The sequence below is a fragment of the Crocuta crocuta genome, unplaced genomic scaffold (assembly GCF_008692635.1).
Source record: "Crocuta crocuta isolate KB4526 unplaced genomic scaffold, BGI_CrCroc_1.0 scaffold127, whole genome shotgun sequence".
Lineage (NCBI taxonomy): Eukaryota > Metazoa > Chordata > Mammalia > Carnivora > Hyaenidae > Crocuta > Crocuta crocuta.
Window position 1 is genome coordinate 27,269 of NW_027532008.1, and position 22,458 is coordinate 49,726.

The 22,458-nt window shown below is 53.0% G+C and overlaps 2 long non-coding RNA genes across 4 annotated transcripts; one reads left to right on the forward strand and one right to left on the reverse strand.

The window, feature by feature from the left end:
* Nucleotides 1-3,942: 3,942 nt before the first annotated feature.
* On the reverse strand, nt 3,943-7,199 carry LOC144241204 (uncharacterized). Its single transcript, XR_013337991.1, has 3 exons — nt 6,789-7,199; nt 5,926-6,027; nt 3,943-4,076 (listed from the first exon to the last, which is right to left on the reverse strand). It is a non-coding gene; the product is annotated as an uncharacterized LOC144241204 (long non-coding RNA).
* A 1,405-nt stretch (nt 7,200-8,604) lies between these two features.
* Nucleotides 8,605-10,927, forward strand: LOC144241203 (uncharacterized). 3 transcript variants are annotated; one of them, XR_013337990.1, is made up of 6 exons: nt 8,605-8,682; nt 8,783-8,873; nt 9,071-9,173; nt 9,678-9,757; nt 10,006-10,118; nt 10,726-10,927. It is a non-coding gene; the product is annotated as an uncharacterized LOC144241203 (long non-coding RNA). The 3 variants fall into 3 exon arrangements; XR_013337988.1 differs by having other exon boundaries at nt 8,605-8,873; XR_013337989.1 differs by lacking the exon at nt 9,071-9,173 and having other exon boundaries at nt 8,605-8,873.
* The last annotated feature ends 11,531 nt before the right edge of the window (nt 10,928-22,458 follow it).

A 22,458-nucleotide genomic window follows, 5' to 3' on the forward strand; every position in this document is an offset into this window, starting at 1 on the left:
TAAAGCATTTAGGGGGGAGACAGATCTCATACCCTGACGGCAAAATTCACTTGAAATGATTATTTAATCCAGTGTCCCTGTGAGCCTTGGTGCTGAAATTTTCAAGCTTGTTCACCATGAATGTTTTTTCCTTCTTCCCCCTCACCCTCCAACCCCAACGCCTCCCCCCCAAAATCTTCTGGTGCCCGGTCCTCTGTCTCCTACGGAACAGCACAGCAGAGGAGCGCGGCTGGGCTAATGACAACCATTTGGTTCCTCAGGACAGTGTTTAGGGGGAAACGACAGAGCACAAAGCCTGCCTCGCGGTGACTGTCTGGGGACAGAGGTGCTCGCTGTCAGTGGCCCCCGCAGCCCAGGGATGACAGCGCACTGGGTGGGCAGGGGGTTTACAGACCCAGGGTCCGTGTGCCGTGCGGCAGGATGGAGAGGCGGGGGCGTCTGCGAGGACGGCGGTGCCTCACCCCTGATGGAGACGGGGTGGGGGGGGCTGCCGCTTTTCTGCTAACCCCCACTCTCCACCCTTCCCCTCTTCCATTCCCCATCGCTGCCCACCTTTCAGATCTAGTCCTGCACTGGGGCCCAGCCCTTTACAGTTTGCAAAGCACTGCATTTGAATTCATGCACCATTCATTCGTGCATTCATTCATGTTATTCGCACTGCGGTAGCTGACGCTCACTGTGGGTCATGATCTGTCTGAAGGTCTGGGGTTACAGGGACCTACAGGACACAGCCTTTGCCTCCAGACCTCAGGGTTTGACAGCAGAGATGGGCTGTCATCGAATGGCCATGACTCTTAGGAGAGACGTGGTGCCGGGCACACAGCAGGTGCGTCCCTTGATTAGAACGAGTTGGGAGGCTGGTAACAGAAGGTCCAACGACAACGCCCTGATCACCGGGACATGTAATGACCGTGCATAGAAGATTCTGGAAGGAGGCAGTTCCGGGGCTGGTAAGATGCTCAGTGAGGCCACTAACCCAGGGTCTCTCCCTTTTTCCTTTTATCATCCTCGGCTGCGGTGGTCTTTTTCCTTAGCTTCTTGCCTCAGGGTTGCAAGATGGCTGCCACAGCTCCAAACATCGTCTCACACAACAGCATTCAAGTCTAGAAGAGGGGAGTCGAGTGAGGCCCTTTCCCAGGAGCACTCCCTGCACCAGCAGGCTTCCCTCACACCTCAGTGACCAGATCTGGGTCACACACTCCCTCCTGAAACCATATCTGGAGAAGGAGGGGGTGTGCCAGGCTTGGCTGCACCCTGGGCCAGGGAGGCCCCCAGGGCTGAGTCTGTGGCTGCAGAACAAGCCCAGGGCTCTGTGAGTGACGGAAGGAGGTGCGGGCTCCAGGCAGGGGCCACCCGTGTGTACCACCTTCTCGTCGGTGCTGTGACTCAGTGTCCCGGGCAGTGTGGGCTCTGGGGTGGTGGCCAAGCCCCGGCCCTGGGGACAGAGAGCCCTGCACTGAGCCTCTGTCCTCCATGGGCTGTGGGGTCTGGACCATGGCATGGCCTCCCCCCTGTGGAGTGGGGACCATGATGGTACCTGCCAAGCAGGGAGGTCGTGAAGGGGACAAGGGTCGTGCATGTAGACACCTGTTGTGAGGGGGTGTTAACAGCTGCTGGCTATCTCAGCGATTAGCCCCATCTGTAAAATGGGCCCATGGAGTCTCCTCTGTGACAGTCCTGGGGTGATGAGTTAGCATCAGGGAGATGAATAGCAGGGAGATGAGTTCATACGAGTGAGCACTTCCTGTGTGTGCTGGGCGCCCTTCCACGTCCTTGGTCACTTCATCCTCACAGCCGCCTGCAAGGAGGGAGCTGTTTTCATCTCTATTTTACAGCTGAGAAAACTGAGGCTCAGGAGGGTGGCCCTGGGTCAAGTGAGGGCAGCCCGGGCTCTGGGATTGTCCAGCCACCGTGCTCTGACCCAGTGCAGGGCCGGGTGGAGCCGGCACAGGCGGGTGCTCAGGTAACCCCTCCCCTCCTGCTGGCTGTCACCAGGGTCCAGGCTGGTGGCGGGGCCTGTCCCATCTCCCTACCCTGCCCTCTGTTCCCCCCGAGTCCAGGGCCCCAGAACGTGCCTGGGGCGTGGGGGGATGTGCCCACTGACTCACTGCCCCCTCTCTCCATGGTAACGAATGGACACCTTCTGTGACATCCGTGATGGCTGGTGTCACTTGTCATGTGGTGAAGTGGCGGCTTGCACTCTTGGGGAAACAATATGCGCTTATGCGGAACATAAGCATATGCTAATGATGGGTAATTACACTCCGTATTTATAGATTTACCAACATATGTAAGACCGCTTCTGACAATTACACACCTGCAGGCGCATCGCGATGTAGTAACCGCACGGGAGGCTCCTGGGCAGCCCCACGACGTGAGCCGGGGCGCCCGGGGTGGGCCGAACGTGCAGCCCAGCCCTGCTCACTCAGGCCTGGCCTGCCGCTGCCCTCCCAGCCTTCCCGGTCCTCCTGGCTTCCCAGAGAGATGGCACATCTCTGGATGTGGGGGAAATCCAGGCAGAGTGAGCAGCACTCACCAGGGCACTGGGGTGGGGCTCAGTGACAGAGGAGCTGAGAAAGCTGGATAGGGTGGGGGGCTGGGCAGAGAGGTTGGGGAAGGTTGAGAGGGCAGGCCTCCTGGATAGAGTCAGGAACTAGGTGGAGGAGAGATGAGCTGCATTAGGGAGGGGTGAGGAGGAGTGAGGAAGGGTGAGGAGGTAAGGAAGGGTGAGGAGGGTTAGGAGGGGTGAAGAGGAGAGAGGAGGTGAGGAGGGCTGAGGAGGGCTGAGCAGGGGTGAAGAGGGGTGAGCAGGGGTGAGGGGCTGCTTCCCTCTATCTTCCAGTCCCATCCCCAGTGGAGCTGAGGGAATCTATGCCAACTCCCAAGATCTGGGCAGAAGGAAGTTGAGCACTGGGTGCTGGGGACAAGGAGGAGGCAGCAGGGATGGGGCAGGGGTGCCCAGGCTGGGGGCCCTTAGGGAGATTTTCTGTTATGGGGCGGGGGGCTCCGCCAGGAGGACTCATTTCCGGAGACCCACCTAGTCCTGATTCCTCAGTCAATGGGCAGAAATGAACAGACCCGGTTGAACCACCAAGTACAAGTACAATTGCTGCTAGTGAACACGTAAAACAGCCTTTTCAATCGATCCAACGTGATATTTTTGCCACCAGCAGCCAGCAGGTTGCTTTTGCTCCATCAGACGCAGCAGGCTCAGGGAGCACCTCCCCACCCCAGCCCTGCCTTCCTCCCCTCCCTCCCTGGAGCCTATCCCTGCACACAGCTAGAAAATCCTCCACGGCAGCATCTCCCTGATGCTGACCCCACATTTGGCTTCATCGGCACCACCCGAGGGGCTCTAAGCATACAGACCCCCTTTGTGTCCCCTGAGACCTCCAAGCAGGGGTTGGGCGGGCTGCCGGCCACACCTCCAACAAGCAGCCTCCCACCCCTGCCCGAACCAGGTCCTGCCACCGCTGCTGAGCTCAGGAGGCTGGCGTTTCCCAGTTGCCTGCTGGGAAAATCCAGCTCCTCACCCCAGCATTAGGGCCCCTGGAATGGGGTTCACCTCACTCTACTCCACCAGCTCCCCTCCCCGGCGGGACTTCCTGGCAGGAGCACCGGTCTCGTCGACTGCATTAGACAAAGGGCTTCACTGCAGAACAATGTATGTCCATCTGTGGGCTCTGAGGCTGTGCTGCACCCCCCCCCCACTTCACAGCTGGTGGAATAGAGGTGCAGGGGGCTCGGAGTGAGGAGGTCGCCTCCCATCTCTGTCCACCGTGACACCTGCTGCTGCTTCTGCCTCTTAAGTGTAATTCTTCTTTTAGCTTGTCTGTCCTACAGTTTTTTATTGAGCACCTGTTCCATGCTTGGCTGTGTTCTGGGGGCTCAGGACACAGGGTGCAACAAAGCCCATGTCGCTGGCTAAAGAAGGTCGTCAGATACAGCTGGGGAGTCAGTTTATTCATCAGGCCACAAAAATGACATCAGGTGCCAGCTCCTCATGTCCCATGTCCCATAGGAAGACACCAGAACCAGCGTGACAGACGACAAGGCGACACGGGCAGTGGGCTGACCTGGCAGTGAGAAGCAAATTGCGTGGGTACAGTTTTATCACCCCGAGGAAGGTGAGTCCATGTTCTGAGAGGGCGTCAGCGTACTCGGCCAAGACTTATCAGCTCTGACTGTCTTGCCTTCGTGGCCTGTGTGGAGAGTACAGGTGGCCAGGGTACCAGGTCACAGCCATTGCCCTGTGCTTCCCTGTCCTCATGGGGCCCGGGCATCAGGTTGTTTTAAATCTTCCAGGTAATTCTAATTGGCAGCCTGAGGCGAGGGCCCTGGTCTGGGTTTTGCTCGATTTCTGAGGTTTCCTTGCAGCCATGCCTGATGCGCACACACACGCGCGCACACACACACACACACACACACACACACACACACACACACCGGTCGGATACTATACACCACATATAATATAGACATGTCTATCTGCCTCTCTATGTCTCTATCTCTGCTTCTGTCTCGTCTCTATTTCATCTCTGTCTCTGTCATATGCTTAGCTGTTAGGTACCACTCATGTATGCCACGTAGGACTCACCTGTTCTACAAGGCACACACTTTCAGTCCCTCTACTTTTTGTATGAGGTAAGTGAGTGGTCCCAGAGCTAGTAAGGTACAAAGCCAAACTTAAATCCAGGCCTGCCCCCTCAGTGCCCCCACTCTTGACCCTCACCCCATCCCGGTCACTCAGAGCCCCAGACCCTGACGTGCCGTGTCCAAGGTTCTGTGATGTTCTTTCTCTGAAAAGAATTTTTAAATGTTTATTTTTGAGAGAGAGAGAGAGAGAGAGCAGGGGAGGGGCAGAGAGAGAGAGGGAGGCACAGAATCCCAAGCAGGCTCCAGGCTCTGAGCTGTCAGCACCGAGCCCAATGTGGGGCTCAAACCCAGCTGTGAGATCACGACCTGATCCGAAGTCAGACGCTTAACCAACTGAGCCACCCGGGCACCCCTGGATTCTGTGATGTTCTCAGCGTCTGACCATGTGCCATCTACCATCCCACTATTTTCCTGTTTTGTGAACCATACTTTGTGATTTTTGACAATTCTGTTTTAATGATATACATTTTTAAATGTCCAACAATTCTAACTTATTATTATCTCCCTTCAATAGTCTCCGATTCTCATATCCAGGGGGTGTAGCCTCCTGTGGCGGGCAAGCCCCCTCCTCAGGAACCGGCAGCCACTCCCCGCAGCTGCGTCCCCCCCAGGTCCCTGGTTACACCCCCTTCCCTTTCGAATTCCGCCCGGACCATCTTCAGCTGCTCCCTCCTCGGGGCTTCCTTCAGATGGTCTGAGCTCATGGCTGTCACAGGTGTTATTGGCCATGACGGTGACACTTAGAACAATTAATATGGGCGAGAAACTCCTGCCAGATGTGGGACGCGCAGTGAGTCCCGGAGCCCAGACGGCCACCGTCCACACGCATGTACCTGCTGGGTCTCCGCAGTCACAGAGGGATGCTGCCCCTGTCTGGCTGCCCTGTGTCACAGGGGCCCCTGCCGAGGACCCCCCGGGGGCGGGGTTTCATTGGCTGCTTGGGGTCTGGCCCCCTTTCCCTGCTGGAGCCTCCCGCACTCTCCCCTCTCTGCTCTCAGGACCTTGTCTCCCCTGGGGCCTCTCCTGGTGGTGTCTCTGAGCTCAGACTCCAGACCCCTCAGTGGGGGTTCAGTCCCTGTTAATGGCCAGAGCGCTGGGCACGGGTTAGACCACAGGCTTTGACCAACCCCTGGTTTCCAGTCTGGGCTCTGCCCGTTCCTTGCTGTGGGACCTCAGGGAAGTTACTTAACCTCTCTGAGCTCAGTGCCCTTACATGGGAGTTGAAAAATAATGAAAGGGCCTGCCTTGTGGGATGGAGGCCAGACTTACATGGATGGGGTAGGATAGTCGTTGGCTCACAGTCCTGCAAACACTCCATCGACGAGGGCTGTTATCGCTACTGCTATTGCTGTGTCAGGGCTGCTGGTTTCTCTGGCCCCAAGCACACACGGGTCAGCAGCTTCTCCTGAACCTGGAGGGTCCCGCCCCCACCACACCCAGGGCTCCCCTCACGGAGGCGGTGAGAGGAGAGTGAACTTCCCATCCCACGGCGGGGGGGCAGACTCGGCCTCTAGCACTCACTCCGAGTGTGATGTGGGCAAGTGACAGAGCTTCATCAGTTTCCCCTTCTGTCAAGTGGGCACAATAAACCTGGCCACATAGGGTCATGTAAGGGTTGCCTGAGGGCTTCTCAGCAGGAGGTGGATTCCTAAACTTAAATCATTTGAGACCGTGACTTCTGGGGAACTTCTCCCCCTCTCTGGGCTCCCTGTCTGTCTGCAAAGCAGTATCTGCTTTTTAGAATGATGTTATCATTCCAGGCCCTGAGAGAGTGTGGCGCTGAGCACCCGAAAGCTCTCCCCTTCTGTCACCGCTGCGCTGACGGATGAGAAACCCAGGCCGAGGGACCCAGATTAGACGACTGGGGGCAGGACAGTGTACGCCGTGCTAAATTACGCAGGGCGGACAATTAGAGAACCAAACGATCTGTAATAAAGGGCTAATTGGGCGGGACAGAGGCTCCGCGTGCGGAGGCGGAGGTGAGGGAGAGGCGCCCGCGGCCCGGGGCGGGGCCGGCCTGGTGGCCGCGGTCTCCGCGACGACGCTCCTCCTTCCCCCGGTACAAGTCACGCACGCGCACCGGGAGGCGTCTGGACAGTGCAAAGTGGTAAGTGTGAGAGCACGTCAGTCACCTGATGCCCCGCCTCCCGGAGACGGAGGCCGGTACGTTACTGGTCCGCCTTCATTCCGGGTTTCTCCGCGGACGCTGCCTCCACGACGCCGGCAGCGAGCCGGGATCCGATGCGACCGCACAGAAGCCTCCAGAACAGCCGGGTCATTTCTCACTCCCGTCACACGTCACGTGGTCGGCAGGAGGGCGCTGCTCCCTCAGACACGGGGGCCCAGGCCCATGGGCGCCCCCGTCCTAGGGTGTCAGCATGTCCCCGTGCGCTTCTCGGTCACGGTGACCGGGAGGAACGGACAGAACTGGCTCTGAGCCTTCCGTGCTCCCTCTGGAAGGTTCTCGCTCCACCTCTATCCTCGCTTCTTGGCCAAAGCAGGTCTCACGGGCACCTGCCTCGCAGGTGACAGGCACGCGGGGCATCCTGGGAGGGGGCGGCGCCGGAAGGACACCCGGGTCCCGGCGAACCCCGGCCACGCCCTCCTCACGCTGCCGCGCAGATCGGGGTCCCCACCCGGCACTCCGGTCTGACCGGGCTTCTGCCTCCTTATATTCCTGGAAATAGTCCATTTGACTGATGTTCCCATCAGTCAAACCTCCCGCTTTTGAAGTTTGAATGATTTCGTTCTGTCCTGCTGTCATATCTAACACTGCAGTGCTTGTCTTCCTTCTTTAACCTTCGTCTAAATTTCTATTTTGTTAGAAAAGTCTCCCATAAAGGAAGGAAACGTGGGGTGAAATAGCGTGACGTTTTAAGAACTGAAAACGGCTAATATTTAAGGAGAGAATACTCCTCAGGTCCTGTTCACTGACTCCCAGGTCTGGGACCTTCTCGGCTCTGCAGCCTCCCACCCTGGCGCCTCCACCATCTTGCCCGGCCCCGGCCCCTGTCACTCCCCCCAGAGCAGCCAGGTGACCGGGAGACTCCGGGCAGAGCCGTCCCTGCCCTGCTCCGCGCCCCCAGGGCCCTGCCACACTGGGCACCGTCCCCCAGGGATCCTGAGCCCCCAGCTCCTCCCCACCACCCTGCAGCCCTCCCCACCCTCAGCCCCCAGGCTCCATCCTGAGCCTGGAGCCGTCTGCATGGTCAGGTTCAAGGCTCGCCCTTGCCCTTCCCTCCAGCTGGAGCCTCCTCTCTGCATCTACCCCCACATCTCCCGAAGGGCCCTTTGCCCCAAGGGCAGTCTGGCCGCCCCTGTCCCTGCAGCCTCAGCACCCGCCACATTCCCCCCGTTCAAGGTGGTCAGGCCACACAGGCCTTTCTTCTGCACTTGAACCTCTGAGCCTTTGCATATGTTGTTCCCGCCACCGGGAGCATCCTCCGGGGCGTCTCACCTGGCTGACTCCTAAGTGGCTGTCGCGTCTGTGCAAAGAAGTGTCACTTCCTCTGGGAAGCTCACCCAACAAGGTGGGACCCTGTGGTCTTCATCATGTTACAGCTGATTATTTTAGTTATTGCTTTCACGTCAGCCTGTCCTTTATGACTGGAATCCCCGCAGGGTACGGACTGTGACTGCCTTAGTCACCCCGCACCCCGGAACCTAGCTCTGTACTTGGTACATGGCAGGGGCCCCAGCCTGTCCAGGGCCCTGGGAGGCAAGAGGAACTGTGGGTGCAGGAAGGGAGGGATGAGGACAGGGGACCTGGGCCCGCGGCCCCGAGGGGTGCGAACGCGGTCTCCCTACAGCTGCTGGGTGATCAGGAGGGAGCCAGAAGCCCCAGGGCCCGGCGACTAAGCCCTGTGCATGGGTTAGCGGGGGTGGGGGTGGGGGTGCATTAGGTCACGTGCCCTCCTCGCGGGGCACGTGACACAGGAGCCAGTGGAGCTGGTGCGTTAGGAAGTGAGCAGGGCTCATCCTTCATTCGAACAGTTTGGTTAAACGACTCGCTCACATCACTTCCCTGTAATCACCCTCGGGCTCCGCGGCTGCCTTGCTTCTCCGCCTTGCCCCCCTCCCCCCATGATGGTTTATCACTTTTCTCGTTCTTCTCTTTAACTATAAGACGACAAGGAAAGAGGGAGCCGAGCTGACTGGGTGGCCCCTTGTGCGGGAGCCAAAGAAACCATCCTGCCAATGGCACGGAAAGACTAGACGTGAGAACCGCAGTTCTATCCATTACGGCTGGGGAGGGGGAGATGGGGGTCTCGGCGGAGGGGCCTCTGTATGTGCAGACAGGTGTGCAGACAGGCACAGCACACACACACATACACACACACACACCCATGCACACATGGGCACACACTCATCCCGCATGCACAGGCCGCTCCGTCCAGCCCACCCCTCTTCTTAGATTCCTCTCTGAGAATGGCCCGCGGCCATGACATTGTGTGACCTCCATCAGCTCCAGCTGGGTCCCTGTTACCCTTCCTCAATCGTCGGCTCATTCACGGCATGTGAGTTGAGCCCCTTCTGGGTCAGATACCATCCAGGCAGGTGTGAGTGCCTCACGGAGCTCACACCATCCCGCTGCCGGTCGCTGCCGTCCCGCCCACCCTGTGTCCCCTGGAGGTTAACCTTGCACCTTGCAGGGGGCCTGGAGCGTGGGAGATGTTAGACTCATTCTGAATGAATGAGTGAGTGAATGGATTCTGCATGGGTACCAGAAACACGCTCTGAGCTTCATTGTTGCAGGGCCCCTGCTCAGGGGCGTGGAGTGCTTGCTAACTCCTAGGAACTTTCATCTCAGCGGAGCCAGCGAACATTTGCGCCATCAGAGTAATGACTTCTGGCTGCAGACAGATAAGCTGGGGCCCAGTGCAGGCAGCAGAAAGCCTAGTGCACGAGGGCTTCAACTATCGAGCTCGGGGGTGGATTGGGTCTCAGGCAAGGCTTGATCTAGCATCTCAGTTGTGCAACCGAGGACCCATGGTTTTCCACCCCTCGGCTCTGCTTTCCAGTTTCGCCTTCAGCATCAAAGTGGGCTGCGTATTCCGTCTTTCCCATTTCCAGGAAGACATGGTCTCTCCCAGTCTTGCAGGTAGAGGTGGGGTCAAGGCTGCCTCCCAAAGGGGGAGGCCTGGAGCGGATGGTAGAGGGACAAACACGTGTCGTCCCCTCTTCCCAGGGAGCAGAAGCCGGTGGCCCAGATGAGAGGCAGAAGTGGGTCTGGAACGCGGGTGGGAGGAGGAAGGCAAGCCGTGAGGCTGCCTGAGTGGGTGGGTGTATGTGCCTCCCCCTCCCCGCCCCCACCTCCGTGCCTCTGCCTCAACCAACACTCCTTCTCAGGAGTGTCTGTCCTGACGATGGAGCTGACCCGACGGGAGACTGAGTGACATGCAAATCCAGGCTGGAGTTACTGTCCTCCCTCTCTCCGGAGCTGTGAGTGGATTCTGCTCCCTGTGAGGATGAGATCCCTAACCGGAGCCCCAGCCCCCACCCTCCCACTGACCGCCCCTGGGACAGGCATAGACACTGCCTCCCTGGGTCCTCATTGGACAGGACAGGACCTGTCACTGCACGTCCCCGTGGCTCCGTGCTCTGGCCTGAAATGCACTAAGACAGTGGGACTTATGGGGGGGGATGGCGGGGGCTGTGCACATGGGGAAACTGAGGCCTGCTTTCTCTTTGCAGAGCTGGGCTCCACCTGTTCTCAGGCGGGGTTCTTCTGCTGCATCACACGCGGTGCCTCTCTCCCATTCACTCCCCGAGTTAATCCTGGAGGCCTGTCCCAGTGTGTCCCCAGTCCTTCCCCGAGGGTTCCCTCCCCCTCAGACACGGAGTCCAGCCCATCTCTCCAGTCTAGTCCCCCTCTGCCCTCACCTCCTCTCTCTCCCACCCCTCCGCCCTCAGACACCCTGAGCCGTAAAAAGTTAAAAGTCATAATACATGATGTTTGTTGAGGACGTAGAATGTTCCAGGTGCTGAGCTGAGTGGTTTACACGCGTTGTCTCTTTCATCGGTGTAACATATTTGTGATGTTTTTCTATGTGTCACATGCTGTGCCAGATGCTTTGGAGATAATCATGAACAGACACTCACTTCTTGGCCTCCTGGAAATTCCGGTTTCACTGGAGAAAACAGACATCAGCCAAAAGAACAAAGAAATAAAATTACAAAAGATTCCAGCTCCCGGTTCCAGGCCTTTGGAGAGGATTCTAAACCGAGCTGTAATGTGGTCTATAATCCCATTAAAAATATCATTAATGTATTCTTCCTTCATTCGTTGGGCACTCACTGTTCCTTCCCATGGCCAAGGGCTTGTGCCAGAAAGCAAGGGAGGGTTTATGGAGACACCTGTCGTCTGCCAGACACTCTTGTCTCATTCTGTCCCCACAAGGATGCTGCAAAAAGTAGACATTACTTTCCCCATTTTGCAGGCAAGGAAGCCGGGACTCGGCGCCCTGGGCTGAGGTCACACAGCACCTGCTCTGGGTGTCTTGGCCACCTGGCTACGGTCTGGCAGACAGAGCCTTTCCCTGTCCCTGTCTCCCCAGGGAGGGGCTCCTAGTCTGCTCAGGAGCCTGCCCTGTTATCATTACAATGACAGTAATAACCCCGGCAGCAGCAGAAACAGCCACCCCTCCTTGCGACTGTCCCCAGGCAAAGCACTTTGCTTATAGGATGTCATTTAATCCACACAATGAGTGGGCAAGGTGGGTGCTGGCCCCATGTCGCACACAAGGCAGCAGCTCTGTGGGACTGACGGGCTAACCCAAGGGGGCTGGTGAGTCGGGGGCAGAACTTGAACCCAGATCTGCTGGGTCTTTAAGAGGAGGGAGGGCTATTCCTGTAATAAGAAAAGAGGGAGCCAAGAAGTGGCGGGAAGAAGGGAACACACACATCAAGAGAAATCGCCACGAGAGACCAGGCGCCCAGGGAGAGGGTGAGCGGGCAGGGGTCTGGGGTCCCACGGGGGTTCCAGCTCCCCATCCCTGCCCTGCATCCAGCCCGGGGGCCCTAATTTCCCAGAGACACCCTCACAGCCCTGTACTCTCCCCGCCCCATGTTTCTTTGCCTAAATGACACCGAGTGCTTTTCTGTGATTTGCAAAGAGCCCCGACTCAGATGCCAAGGATACCTGCTTATTAAAAACAACAACAATACACAAAACTGCTTAAAAAAAAAGGAACAATTCTGACAATGAGTGTCTCTTGCTTCGAGAGGCCTCATCAAATGAGAGGAACGAGGCTTTTGCAAACCTATATGGAAATGAAACCCGCAATCTGGACACACGCTTGTTTGACAAGTGATAATTAACTGCTGACAATATAATTTCAGTTTGGATGCAAACGTGTTTTTCATTAAAAAGTAATCAAAGAGGTGCTTGCATCTGGCAGTCCAGCCTCCGGCGGCGGGAGCTCAGATCCTCTGCTGGGTTTCAGGGCTGGCACTGAGCACCCACTGTCCTTGGCCAGGTGGGCATGGCCCCCAAAAGTGACACGGGTGCAGATCTCCAAGGAAGCTTCTAGAGGAGGCCAGCTTAGTCAGATGTTGTCCCTAAAGGCCCAGCATCCCCCTCTGGGCATCTCTGAGCCCAAATGTGCCAGGGGCTGGCTGTCTGGGGGCTTGGTGCCGACCTCGGGGTCAGAGAGGGAGGGGGCGCACTCTTTTTTCTAGCCTCTACTATGCCCTGGGTTCTGCAGCAGTCCTATCTCATTCCCAATTGTACAGAAGGGGACATTGAGGCTCAGAGATGTGGCGGGTCACCTATTCTAGGCCACAGCCAGTGAGGGGCCAGATGGAGACATGCACTGTGCTCTGAGTCCTCAGTCTGTGCTGCTCACCCTGCCTTCCTCCTTTTCTCGAATCAGCTAAACTCTGTGGCTGTTTTCTCATCTGTAAAGTGAGGGGCACCTCGGTGGCTCAGTCGGTTGAGTGTCCGACTTCGGTTCAGGTCATGATCTCACAGCTCGTGGGTTCAAGTCCTGCGTTGGGCTCTGACAGCTAGCTCAGAGCCTGGAGCCTGTTTCAGATTCTGTACCTCCCTGTCTCTCTGACCCTCCCCTGTTCATGCTCTCTCTCTCTCTCAGAAATAAGTAAAACATTAAAAAATGTTTTAAATGAGATAAGGGTACCTACCTCATGAGCTTATGGTGAGGCTTAATTGAGTTAATACATAGAACAGTGCTTGGTGAGTAGAAATCCCTGAGTAGATGTTAGCTATGAGGTGTATGAAGCGATTCACAGAGTCAATAATATCATTGTGGCTCCTTCACCCTCACCCCTCCATCCTGTGGGATCAGCTGGATCCACCCCTGCGCTCATCTGAGGCCTGCCCAGGCTGTGTCCAGAACTCCCACATCCACATGAAAGGAAGAGCCGGGAAGGACCCTGCACTCTTGGGAGCCTGAATAGCGGAAGGTGCAGAGCGAGGCTTTGCTTCCGGACTCCGCGGAGCTCAGACGTCTCAGTCCCTGGGTCAGTCATCGCAGAAGCTCCAAGCGCCTCATCCACGCTCAGTTTGAGTCGTGGGATTGCTTTCCTTTGCATTTTTATCCCCTAAGTCTTCCTTCATGTCCATGGAATTCACATCCCACCTCTACCTTGCTCCCAACAGCCACACAGAACCACTTCCTGCTCCTGGAACATTCTATAACCTGTAACGTCTCTAGCCTTTGCACATTCTATACTCTCTGCCTAGAAGGCCTTTCCCTCTCCTTCCCACCTGGTGAAATTTGATCTTTGGAGACCCAACTCAAACATCACCATCTATTTTCTTTTCTTTTCTTTTTTATCTTTTTATATTTCATTTCTTTCATCTTATTTTATATAGATAGCAAGCAGGGGAATGGGGCAGAGGGAGAGAGAGAAAGAGAGAGAGAGAGAGAGAGAGAGAATCCCAAGCAGGCTCCATGCCCAGTGCAGAGCCTGATGTGGGGCTGGATCCCACAACCCTGGGTTGATGATCTGAGCCGAAATCAAAAGTCGGACGCTTAACTGACAAAACCTCCCAGGCGCCCCTCAAACATAATCTTCTTGATCACGCCTTGATCTTGGATCTGTTTGACCTGACTCTGAACATGGAGCAGGGGCTTTCTGTGCACTTATTAGACCCCTACTATGGGCGTGGCTTGGTACATCTAGATGTACCAAGATGTGTCATCCCAGTTAATCTGAACTCGTAAGCTGATCTATATTATCCCCCTTTTACAGATGAGGAAACCGAGTTTCAGAGAGGGGAATTGACTGGCTCAATGTTACATGCTTAATCAATGCCAGAGCCTGGACACAGCTATAAGTTGTGTCTTTTTGATCTTTGGCTTATGTGAGTCCACTTAGTTCCTCCCCTAAAGGCAGCAAGATGCAGTGCCCCCTAAACTTACAGTCATATTTGTCACTGATCTAGACTTCAGACACAAAAGTACACACCTCCACCCACACAGGCCCAGGCACACACAGGCCAAGGAACAAAACCCAGACACAGTTGTATGGATGTTCCCAAGGATGAGCCTTGGGTGGGCAGGACAGAGGATGGACCCAACATGGGGACTGCGTGCTGACTTCTGCTCTTAAAAACCTCCCTTCTGTGAACTCTAGAAACACTTGATCAAGTACAGCGAAAGGGACAGGGTCATTCCCTGGAAGGGGAAAGGAGCTGGCAACCAGGTGGCGAGTGTGTGAAGAGATAGAGCAGCCGCCATATATATGGTGGGCTGGTGGTGGAGTCAGCCAGTCACAGGGGCTGAGAGGAGAGGCTTGATGCCCCTCGGGACAGAAAATGACCCTTGAAGTGCAGTGCCAGAAGTTGCGTAAAGTCGAGACCTTCCAAGGACTGAGCCTTAAAGATGGGTAGACAAGAAAAATAATCAATTTCCCGACAAGTGCCCTCCTCCATGCCCATCTCCCCATCCCCCACACCCATCAGTCCTGTTTGTTCTCAGCATTCAAGAGTCTGTCATGGTTTGCCTCTCATTGGGTGTTATATGGAAACCAGCTTGACAATAAACTATTTGTAAAAAGAAAGAAAGAAAGAAAGAAAGAAAGAAAGAAAGAAAGAAAGAAAGAAAGAAAGAAAGAAAGAAAGAAAGAAAAATAATCCATTTTCAAGAAATGGGAAACAACAGAGAAGTGTGTCAGTTTCCACTTGGACTCTGAGAAAATTGACCACCTCTTGGGTGATCATGGCTACAAGCCTGTGCTGTACTTGGGTTTGTGGTTTTAAGTTATACGGCAGGCATCGTCCATGAGCCCCCACATGAAGCAATTTACATACAATCGGTCCCAAGCTGGTGATGCTTCTGGGGGTATTTGGCAGAAGCCAAGGCACAAACAGTTCAGGAGGGACACACCCTCCACTCAGAATTTCCACAGATAAAGCCCCACTGAAGATGAATGGAAAACTCAACGTACAAACAAATAAGGAAATAATTTACCACCCGTGAGAGTTAGTAACCATGTAATTCAGGACAATAAGAACCCAAGAACTTCAAATTAGCACAATTCTGATAGAAACTATAACATACCTGTATTTAAAGTGATTAAAAATATTAAAAAATATGAAAGGCCAAGAATAGAAGAAGACACTATGAAAAAAGAACAGACTAGAAAAAAATAGAAATATAAAAATGAGATCGATAATCATTGTAATTTGATAAGTCCTCAAGGGTGGATTGGCTAGTGGATTAGGTAGAACTGGGGTAAGAGTCAATTACCTGGAATGCAGACCAGAGGAAATGACCCTGAATGCACCACAGAAAGGAATGGAGAAGAAAATATGGAGGAGAGATTCAGAGTCACAGAGGAGAGAATGGGAAATTCCATCAGCCCCCTATTGGGAGGGCTATTCCAGGATAGGCCTGACAAATTGCTAGAGGCTGAGTGTAAAGGTGAGAAGCTCGTTGGGTGCCTCGGTCCTCCCTCAGAAGTGAAGGAGAAGGAAGAAAGACTTTACGGGACAAACAAAAGCTGAAGACATTTGTCACTTGGAGACCTGCCCAGAAAGAAATGTTACCACATTTTCTTTAGGCAGAAGGACGAGGATGTGGTCCAAGACTTGCAGTGACATCAGGAAAGGAAGAGCGTTGGGGAAGAAATAAATGAAGGTAAGAGTAAATACTGTTTTTTTCTTATTCTTAATCGGAAACTGCTTAAACCATTTGAAGAAATAACAGTAACTTTATATTGGGTGATTATAGCATATATATAAGTGAAATAAGGACCACATTTTCTTAAGTGATGGGAGTCGGGAGCTGGGAATACCCTCAGGTACCTGTACTACATGTGAACTGAAATAGTGTTATTTGCAAGTACATTTGGGCTCATTGAAGGTATATATAACAAATTCTAGGAGAGCCACTAAAACTTATTTTATTTAAAAAAACCTTTTTAACGTTTATTTTTGAGAGAGAGAGAGAGAGAGAGAGACAGAGAACTAGCAGGGAGGGGCAGAGAGAGGGAGACACAGAATCTGAAGCAGTTTCCAGGCTCCAAGCTGTCAGCACAGAGCCTGACGTGGGGCTCGAACCCATGAACCATAAGATCATGACCTGAGCCAAAGTTGGATGCTTAAGTGACTGAGCCACCGGGCACCCCAAAACTTATTTTAAAAAGAAGTATAACTGACACGTGCAGAGACAAGATCAAATGGAATCATATAAAGTGCTCTCTTAAAACTAGAGAAGTCAAGTAGACCTTAAAAGTTGTTGTCACAAGGGGAAAAAAAGTTGTAACTCTATATGGTGATGGATGTTAACTTTTATCATGGGGATCATTTTGCAATACATCAGATCTACTGTCTTTGCAATAATTCTGTAAATCTAAGACTGTTCTGAAGTGAAAAATCCTATTACAAAATAAACCCACTTCTAGATATATCATAGTGAAAATGCAGTAAATCAAAGACCAGGAGAAAGTCCAAAAATCCATGAGAATACTCTCACTTATGGCAAAGGGAACACTCAAGCATCATGGAAAGATAGTTTTTTCAATAAATGGAACCAGGTCGATAGAATATACACACACTAAATAAAAAAGGAGCTTGACCTCTACCTTACACCATGTATGATCAACTGAGATGGCTTGTAGGTTTAACTATGAAAGGTAAAGCAATAAAGCTTCTAGACAACTCTATAGAGGGGTATCTCCAGGAACTTGGAGGAGGCAAAGATGTATTAAACAGGTTTAAAAAAAGTACTACTAAGGGGAAAATGATAAATTGGACCTCATTAAAAATTAAATATAAGGACAGCCACAGAGTGGAAAAATATATATCCAGTGATGAGGCTGGCTTGTACCATCTTGTGAGAACTCATTGTTAAATATTCAAAAACGTGGAGAACTACTTGTTGTCAAGCTTTCAGTAGCTTGAAATTGGCCATGGAGGGAGTTTTAATACCATGGAAATTGGCAAATGCAAAAAGCCTATCTCTCCCTTCCCCCACGGTGCTGGTCTCCAGCACGCTACTGCAGGTATTTGACAATGGGTTCAGACACAGAATAAATAAGAGTTCCTCTAAAACAACAATGAAGAGAAAGGCTACCCATAGAAAACTGGAAAAGGACTTCTTTTACAAAAAAGGTTATGCAAATGATCTATTAGCATATGAGAAGTTTCTCAAATATTAGTCACCAGGAAAATGTAAGACTACAACGTAACACCATGATACACATACAAGAATTGGCTAAGATGGGAATGAGAGTACCAAGTGTTGGTGAAGATTGGAGTAAGCAGGATTCACGTTCACAGCCAGGGGGACAATGAGCTGGTTCAACATTTGGGGAAACTTTGGGGGTCTACAAAAGTTAAAATCCACTTGGCTTATCCTATGACTTGGCTACAGATTCTACTCCCACTTATATACGTCTGTTTACCAGTCGAAAGGTACGAGAATCTTCACAGCAACAGTATTCATCATAGCCTCAAGCTGGAAACTAACCAAATGTCCAATGAAAGCAGGATGGATAAATAAACTACAGTACTAAATAGCCATGAGAATGAAGAAGCCAAAACCACACACAGCACCATGACAAATATAATATGGAGAGAAGAAACCAGACATAAAAGAGTACATAGTACATTATTCTGTTACATAAAGTTCAAAACAGGCCAAAGTATTCTCTGCGGTTAGAAGTCAGGAGGGTGTAATGCCTGGCCGGGGTGTAGTGAAGCAATTACAAGGAGGATTCTTGGTTTATTAAGTTTTACGTTCACTTTGTGGAAATTCATACAGCTGAATGCTTATGGCTTGGACATATTTCTGCATGTATGTTACATATGTGTCGATACAAAGTTTGCATCACACAGAACAACCAGAGAAAGGCTTGATGACCTACCAAGGAAAGACAACAGACTTCTCTGCAGCAACAATAGAGATCAGGAAACAATGGGATAATGCCTTTAGTGTCAAGGGCTAGGGCTATCAAATTCTGGTGTCAGGTACACTGTCGTTGCACGGTGAGGGACATCATGGTTGAAGTGGGAAATACTAGCTCATCTGACCAGTTTTTCTTCAAGCCATTCCATGTTGACGATGGTGATGGAGCTCAATTATGCATATTTACTTTTTAAAAAAATTTTAATAATTTTTTAATGTTTATTTTTGAGACAGAGAGAGACAAAGCATGAGCAAGGGAGGGGCAGAGAGAGAGGGAGACACAGAATCTGAAGCAGGCTTCAGGCTCTGAGCTGTCAGCACAGAGCCCGGCGCAGGCTCAAACCCACAAACTGCAAGATGGTGACCTGAGCCGAAGTTGGACGCTTAACCGACTGAGCCACCCAGGCACCCCTATTTAAAAATTTAAAACATTTATTCATTTTCAAGAGACAGAGAAAGACAGAGCACAAATTGGGGAGGGGCAGAGAGAGGGAGGCACAGAATCCAAAGCAGACCCCAGGCTCTAAGCTGTCAGCACAGAATCCAAAGCAGACCCCAGGCTCTAAGCTGTCAGCACAGAGCCCCATGCAGGCTTCGAACTCATGGACCATGAGATCATGACCTGAGCTGAAGTTGAACGCTGAACTGACTGAGTCATCCAGGCGCCCCTCAATTATATTTTTAAAATTTCAGTCACTCTTGATAAATAACAAATTTGAAGGAATAAAAATTTCTGAAATCCAAGAAAGCTTTGAGGGAGGAATAAAGATATTTTCTGACAAAGTCTGAGAGACGTCGCTCACAGGACCTTGCTGAGAGAACTGATAAAATAACCTATTTCAGGGAACGCCTTGCTATGAGAAGGAAGGAGTAAATCACGAGTACAGTCTGAGGGGAGAAACCGGTCAACATACACTAATCATATACCACAAGAGCAGTGACAACACTAATAGTGACTAATTTGGAGTGTAAAGGAGAGTGAAAGCATCGCACGAAGATGGGAAGGGGCATGAAAACTGATGTATTCTCAGATCTTATCAGAGGGAGAGGAGAGATACTGACTTAGTTTAGACTGTGTTAAATGTGTTTATTAAAACGTAAAGATTAACCAGCAAAGAAGATAAACAGAATGTTCAATTTCCAAACCCTTAGAGGGGGAGAAAAGGAAAAAAATTTTGATTGATACTGCAAAGAAGAATGCAGAATTCTGGCACTGCCACTCATATCCGTGTGTGACTTTGAGCAAAGGATTTAATGACGTCACATCTCTGAGCCTCAGTTTCCCCTCTCTGCACAGCGGGGGCGGGGATGATGCCCACTTGCAGTTGCTGTGGGATGTGATGAGATTGCCTCCCTGGTCCTCACTGTGGGATGAGACGACACACGGAGGGGGCGAGTGACTGCCCTCGCCTCTTTGCAACCAGGGAACTTGTGTAAGAAGCGGATTTTATGAACAGTGCAGAGGGAGTGTCTTTTATGTCCCGTTCTTTCCGCAGTCAAGTTTGTTTCATCAGAGGAATAGGAGACGATCACACTGGCTCAGGCTGTCCACTGCGGACACTTCCAAAGGGACCAAGAGGCCAGACGCGTCACTCCCACCATGACCTCTGCTTTATCTCTGCTCTTTACAGTCCATCACGGCGGTAGCATGTCCGGAAGATTTTCAGGGCCCCGAGTTGCACCCACGCTCGTGCACTCCCTTGTGTGAGAGAGACGCCCTCTCCCACTCCAGAGGTTTGGAAGGTGAAGCACAACCTGCCCACAGAAGTGGCTGAACTCATGGGGCGCCTGGGTGGCTTAGTTGGTTAAGCGTCCGACTTTCGCTTAGGTCATGNTCCAGAACTGGCAGAGGGTCCTATAGGCAAGATGTCCCAAGGCAATTTGTGACCACACTCCCTGGGGCGACCAAGGGGCCACCCTGAGCACAGAGCAAAGACTGTGCTCCATGGATGGGCTGTCTGGTTGTGCAGAATCTACTACCACTGACTCTGCCTCAGGAGCCCGTCTACTCTTCGTACGGCATAGAGTCCACACTGCTTGGCATGGCGGCCAGGGCCCAGAGCCCAGTGTGACTGCCTGGGGCTCTCCCGCTTTGTCTTGCTTTCTCCTAAACACATGCACACACATGCACACACTCTCTCACACATTCTCATACATACATGTGCACACACACTCTCACACATGCACAGGCGAGCCCCTGCCTCTCACACATGCTCTCACATGGACATGGGCACACACACTCACATACACAGGCACACTCTTTCACACAAACATTCTCACACATACACAGGCACACACATGCACACACATACTCTCACACACACACACTCTTACACACACAAGCACACACTCCTCACATACACAAATGCATGCATATGCACACTCTCTCATGCACACATTCTTACACACAGACATGCATACACACTCTCACACACACGCACGGACACACATGCACATACTCTTACACACACGTGCACACACTCTCACACATATGCACACACGCTCACAAATGCATGCACACAATACTTTCTCACATGCACACACACCCTTACACCATTGTGTGAACACCCCCCCCAGCTACGTCCATATGCTACTTATGGTTCTCTACACAGCCCAGTCTCTCACCTGCTCCCCACTCTCTCCCCAGTGCTGCCCATTTCCCAGAATGTCCCCCTTCCCCACCTGTCTGCCAGCTGAACTGCCTTCCGCGTCCTCCATGACTTAGCTCTGGCTTCCTCCAGCTTCTGAACTCAGATGTGTGTGTCTGAGAGGATCACGTGTTCGTCCCCATTGGGGCACCCACCTACGGGCAGCGCTTTCTTAGGGACTATTTTTTTCCTGACCGTGGGCTGCTTGAGGGCGGGTGGTAGGCGCTGAACGCATATTTGCTGAAAGGCTGAGGGTGGTTGTGATGACTCCGTCCTGCTGTCCTTTCTCTATTAGTGAGAAGGTTGGGAGCGTTCATACTGGCCCTTCTGGCCCCAGAACCCAGCCTGGGGCACACGAAGGACTCCCAGCCAGTGTGCGTGGAATTAATCAATAGATGCGTGCAATACTGCCCAGTCCAGACCAGGCTTAGCTGGTAATGATACTGTTTGAGCAGCCCTGTAAAAATGTCTAGAGTCTTCTCCAATTTAGACTGGCCTTCTGCCTCTTCCCCCATCCTCCTCACAGCCAGCTCCAACAGGCGGGATTAGAGGAGGCTGGCTGTCACCCAGCGGGTAGAGGTGGGCACAGAGTGGAACAATGAGGCAGTCAGGTGGGCTCCAACCCAGAGGGGAGTCTGTGGGCAGGGGCCTATCCGTGCAGGGTGTGCAGTTCTCAGGGACCGAGAAGAGGGTTGGAAGGAGCTGGGCTATTTAGGAAGGCGGACTTCTGGAAGCATGCAGAAATTCCAGACTCCCACGTGCAGACACAGCCCTCAGTGTGCACGAAGGGCGGCAGGGGCGCATCGAGTCCGCTGTCAGGCACCAGCTCCTCTGGGCACCACAGAGACTCGGCAGGTCTCAGGCTCTCTAGCCGATCTCGGTCAGTGGCAGGTCGGGGCTGTGGGGACAGAAGGGGAGGTGCTCCCTGGACGCTCCTCCTCAGGGCAGAGCCCCAGGGCCTCTCACTCTCGACCCACAGCGGTCCCTCCTTCTCAGGCCCCAGATGTTTGTTAGAGAAGGTGCACGGGGGTGGGGGTAGGGATGGGGGGCAGAGGGGCCCAGACAGGCCGACGGCAGAGGAGTAAAGGGAACCAGTGCCGCCCAGGCCAGCCTCAGAGACAGGGTGACAGTGACAGGCTCCCTGAGGACAGCGGAGAGGGGCCGTCTGCTTATCAAACCTCCTTGTCCTGAAAGGGACGTTTCTAAATCCCCGCTGCATGGTGGGATCCGCTGTTCCTCCCACCAGTGTTTGCTGAGCACCTACTGTGTGCAGGCCCCCCGCTGTGTGCTGAGCACCCATTGAGGGCAGCGGGTCCCATCTTTGGTTGGTCTGGTGGGGGAGAAGCCAGGTCAGGAGGAGCCCCTGCTGGGGGTCAGGGGACAGTGAGGAACCCTTCTAGAACAAGCCCCCCATTCCCCCAGGGAGGTCAGGAATTGGGGCACCAACCTCCCTTTATAGGACCCCCCGGTGAGGCCCAGATGGTTGAGTGACTTGTGTGATGTCACATGGCGGTGGATGGGGCCTAGGTCCCAGGCTCTGAGCTCCCCAACCTCCTGCCTGGGCAGCGTGGCCTGCTTGCTGTCTCTCAGGACCCCAAGCCCCTCCCCAAACATTTCCTCCCGACAGTAATTACACCACCCGAGGTTAATTTGTAAAGAGATGGTGGAAGCAGTTATTCTAATAGTGATTATTAAAATCATGCTGAGGGTTTGCTACATAATAGGTAATTATCTGCAGCCAAATTGGGAAAACAGTAGAGTCGATTCTACTCAGCTCC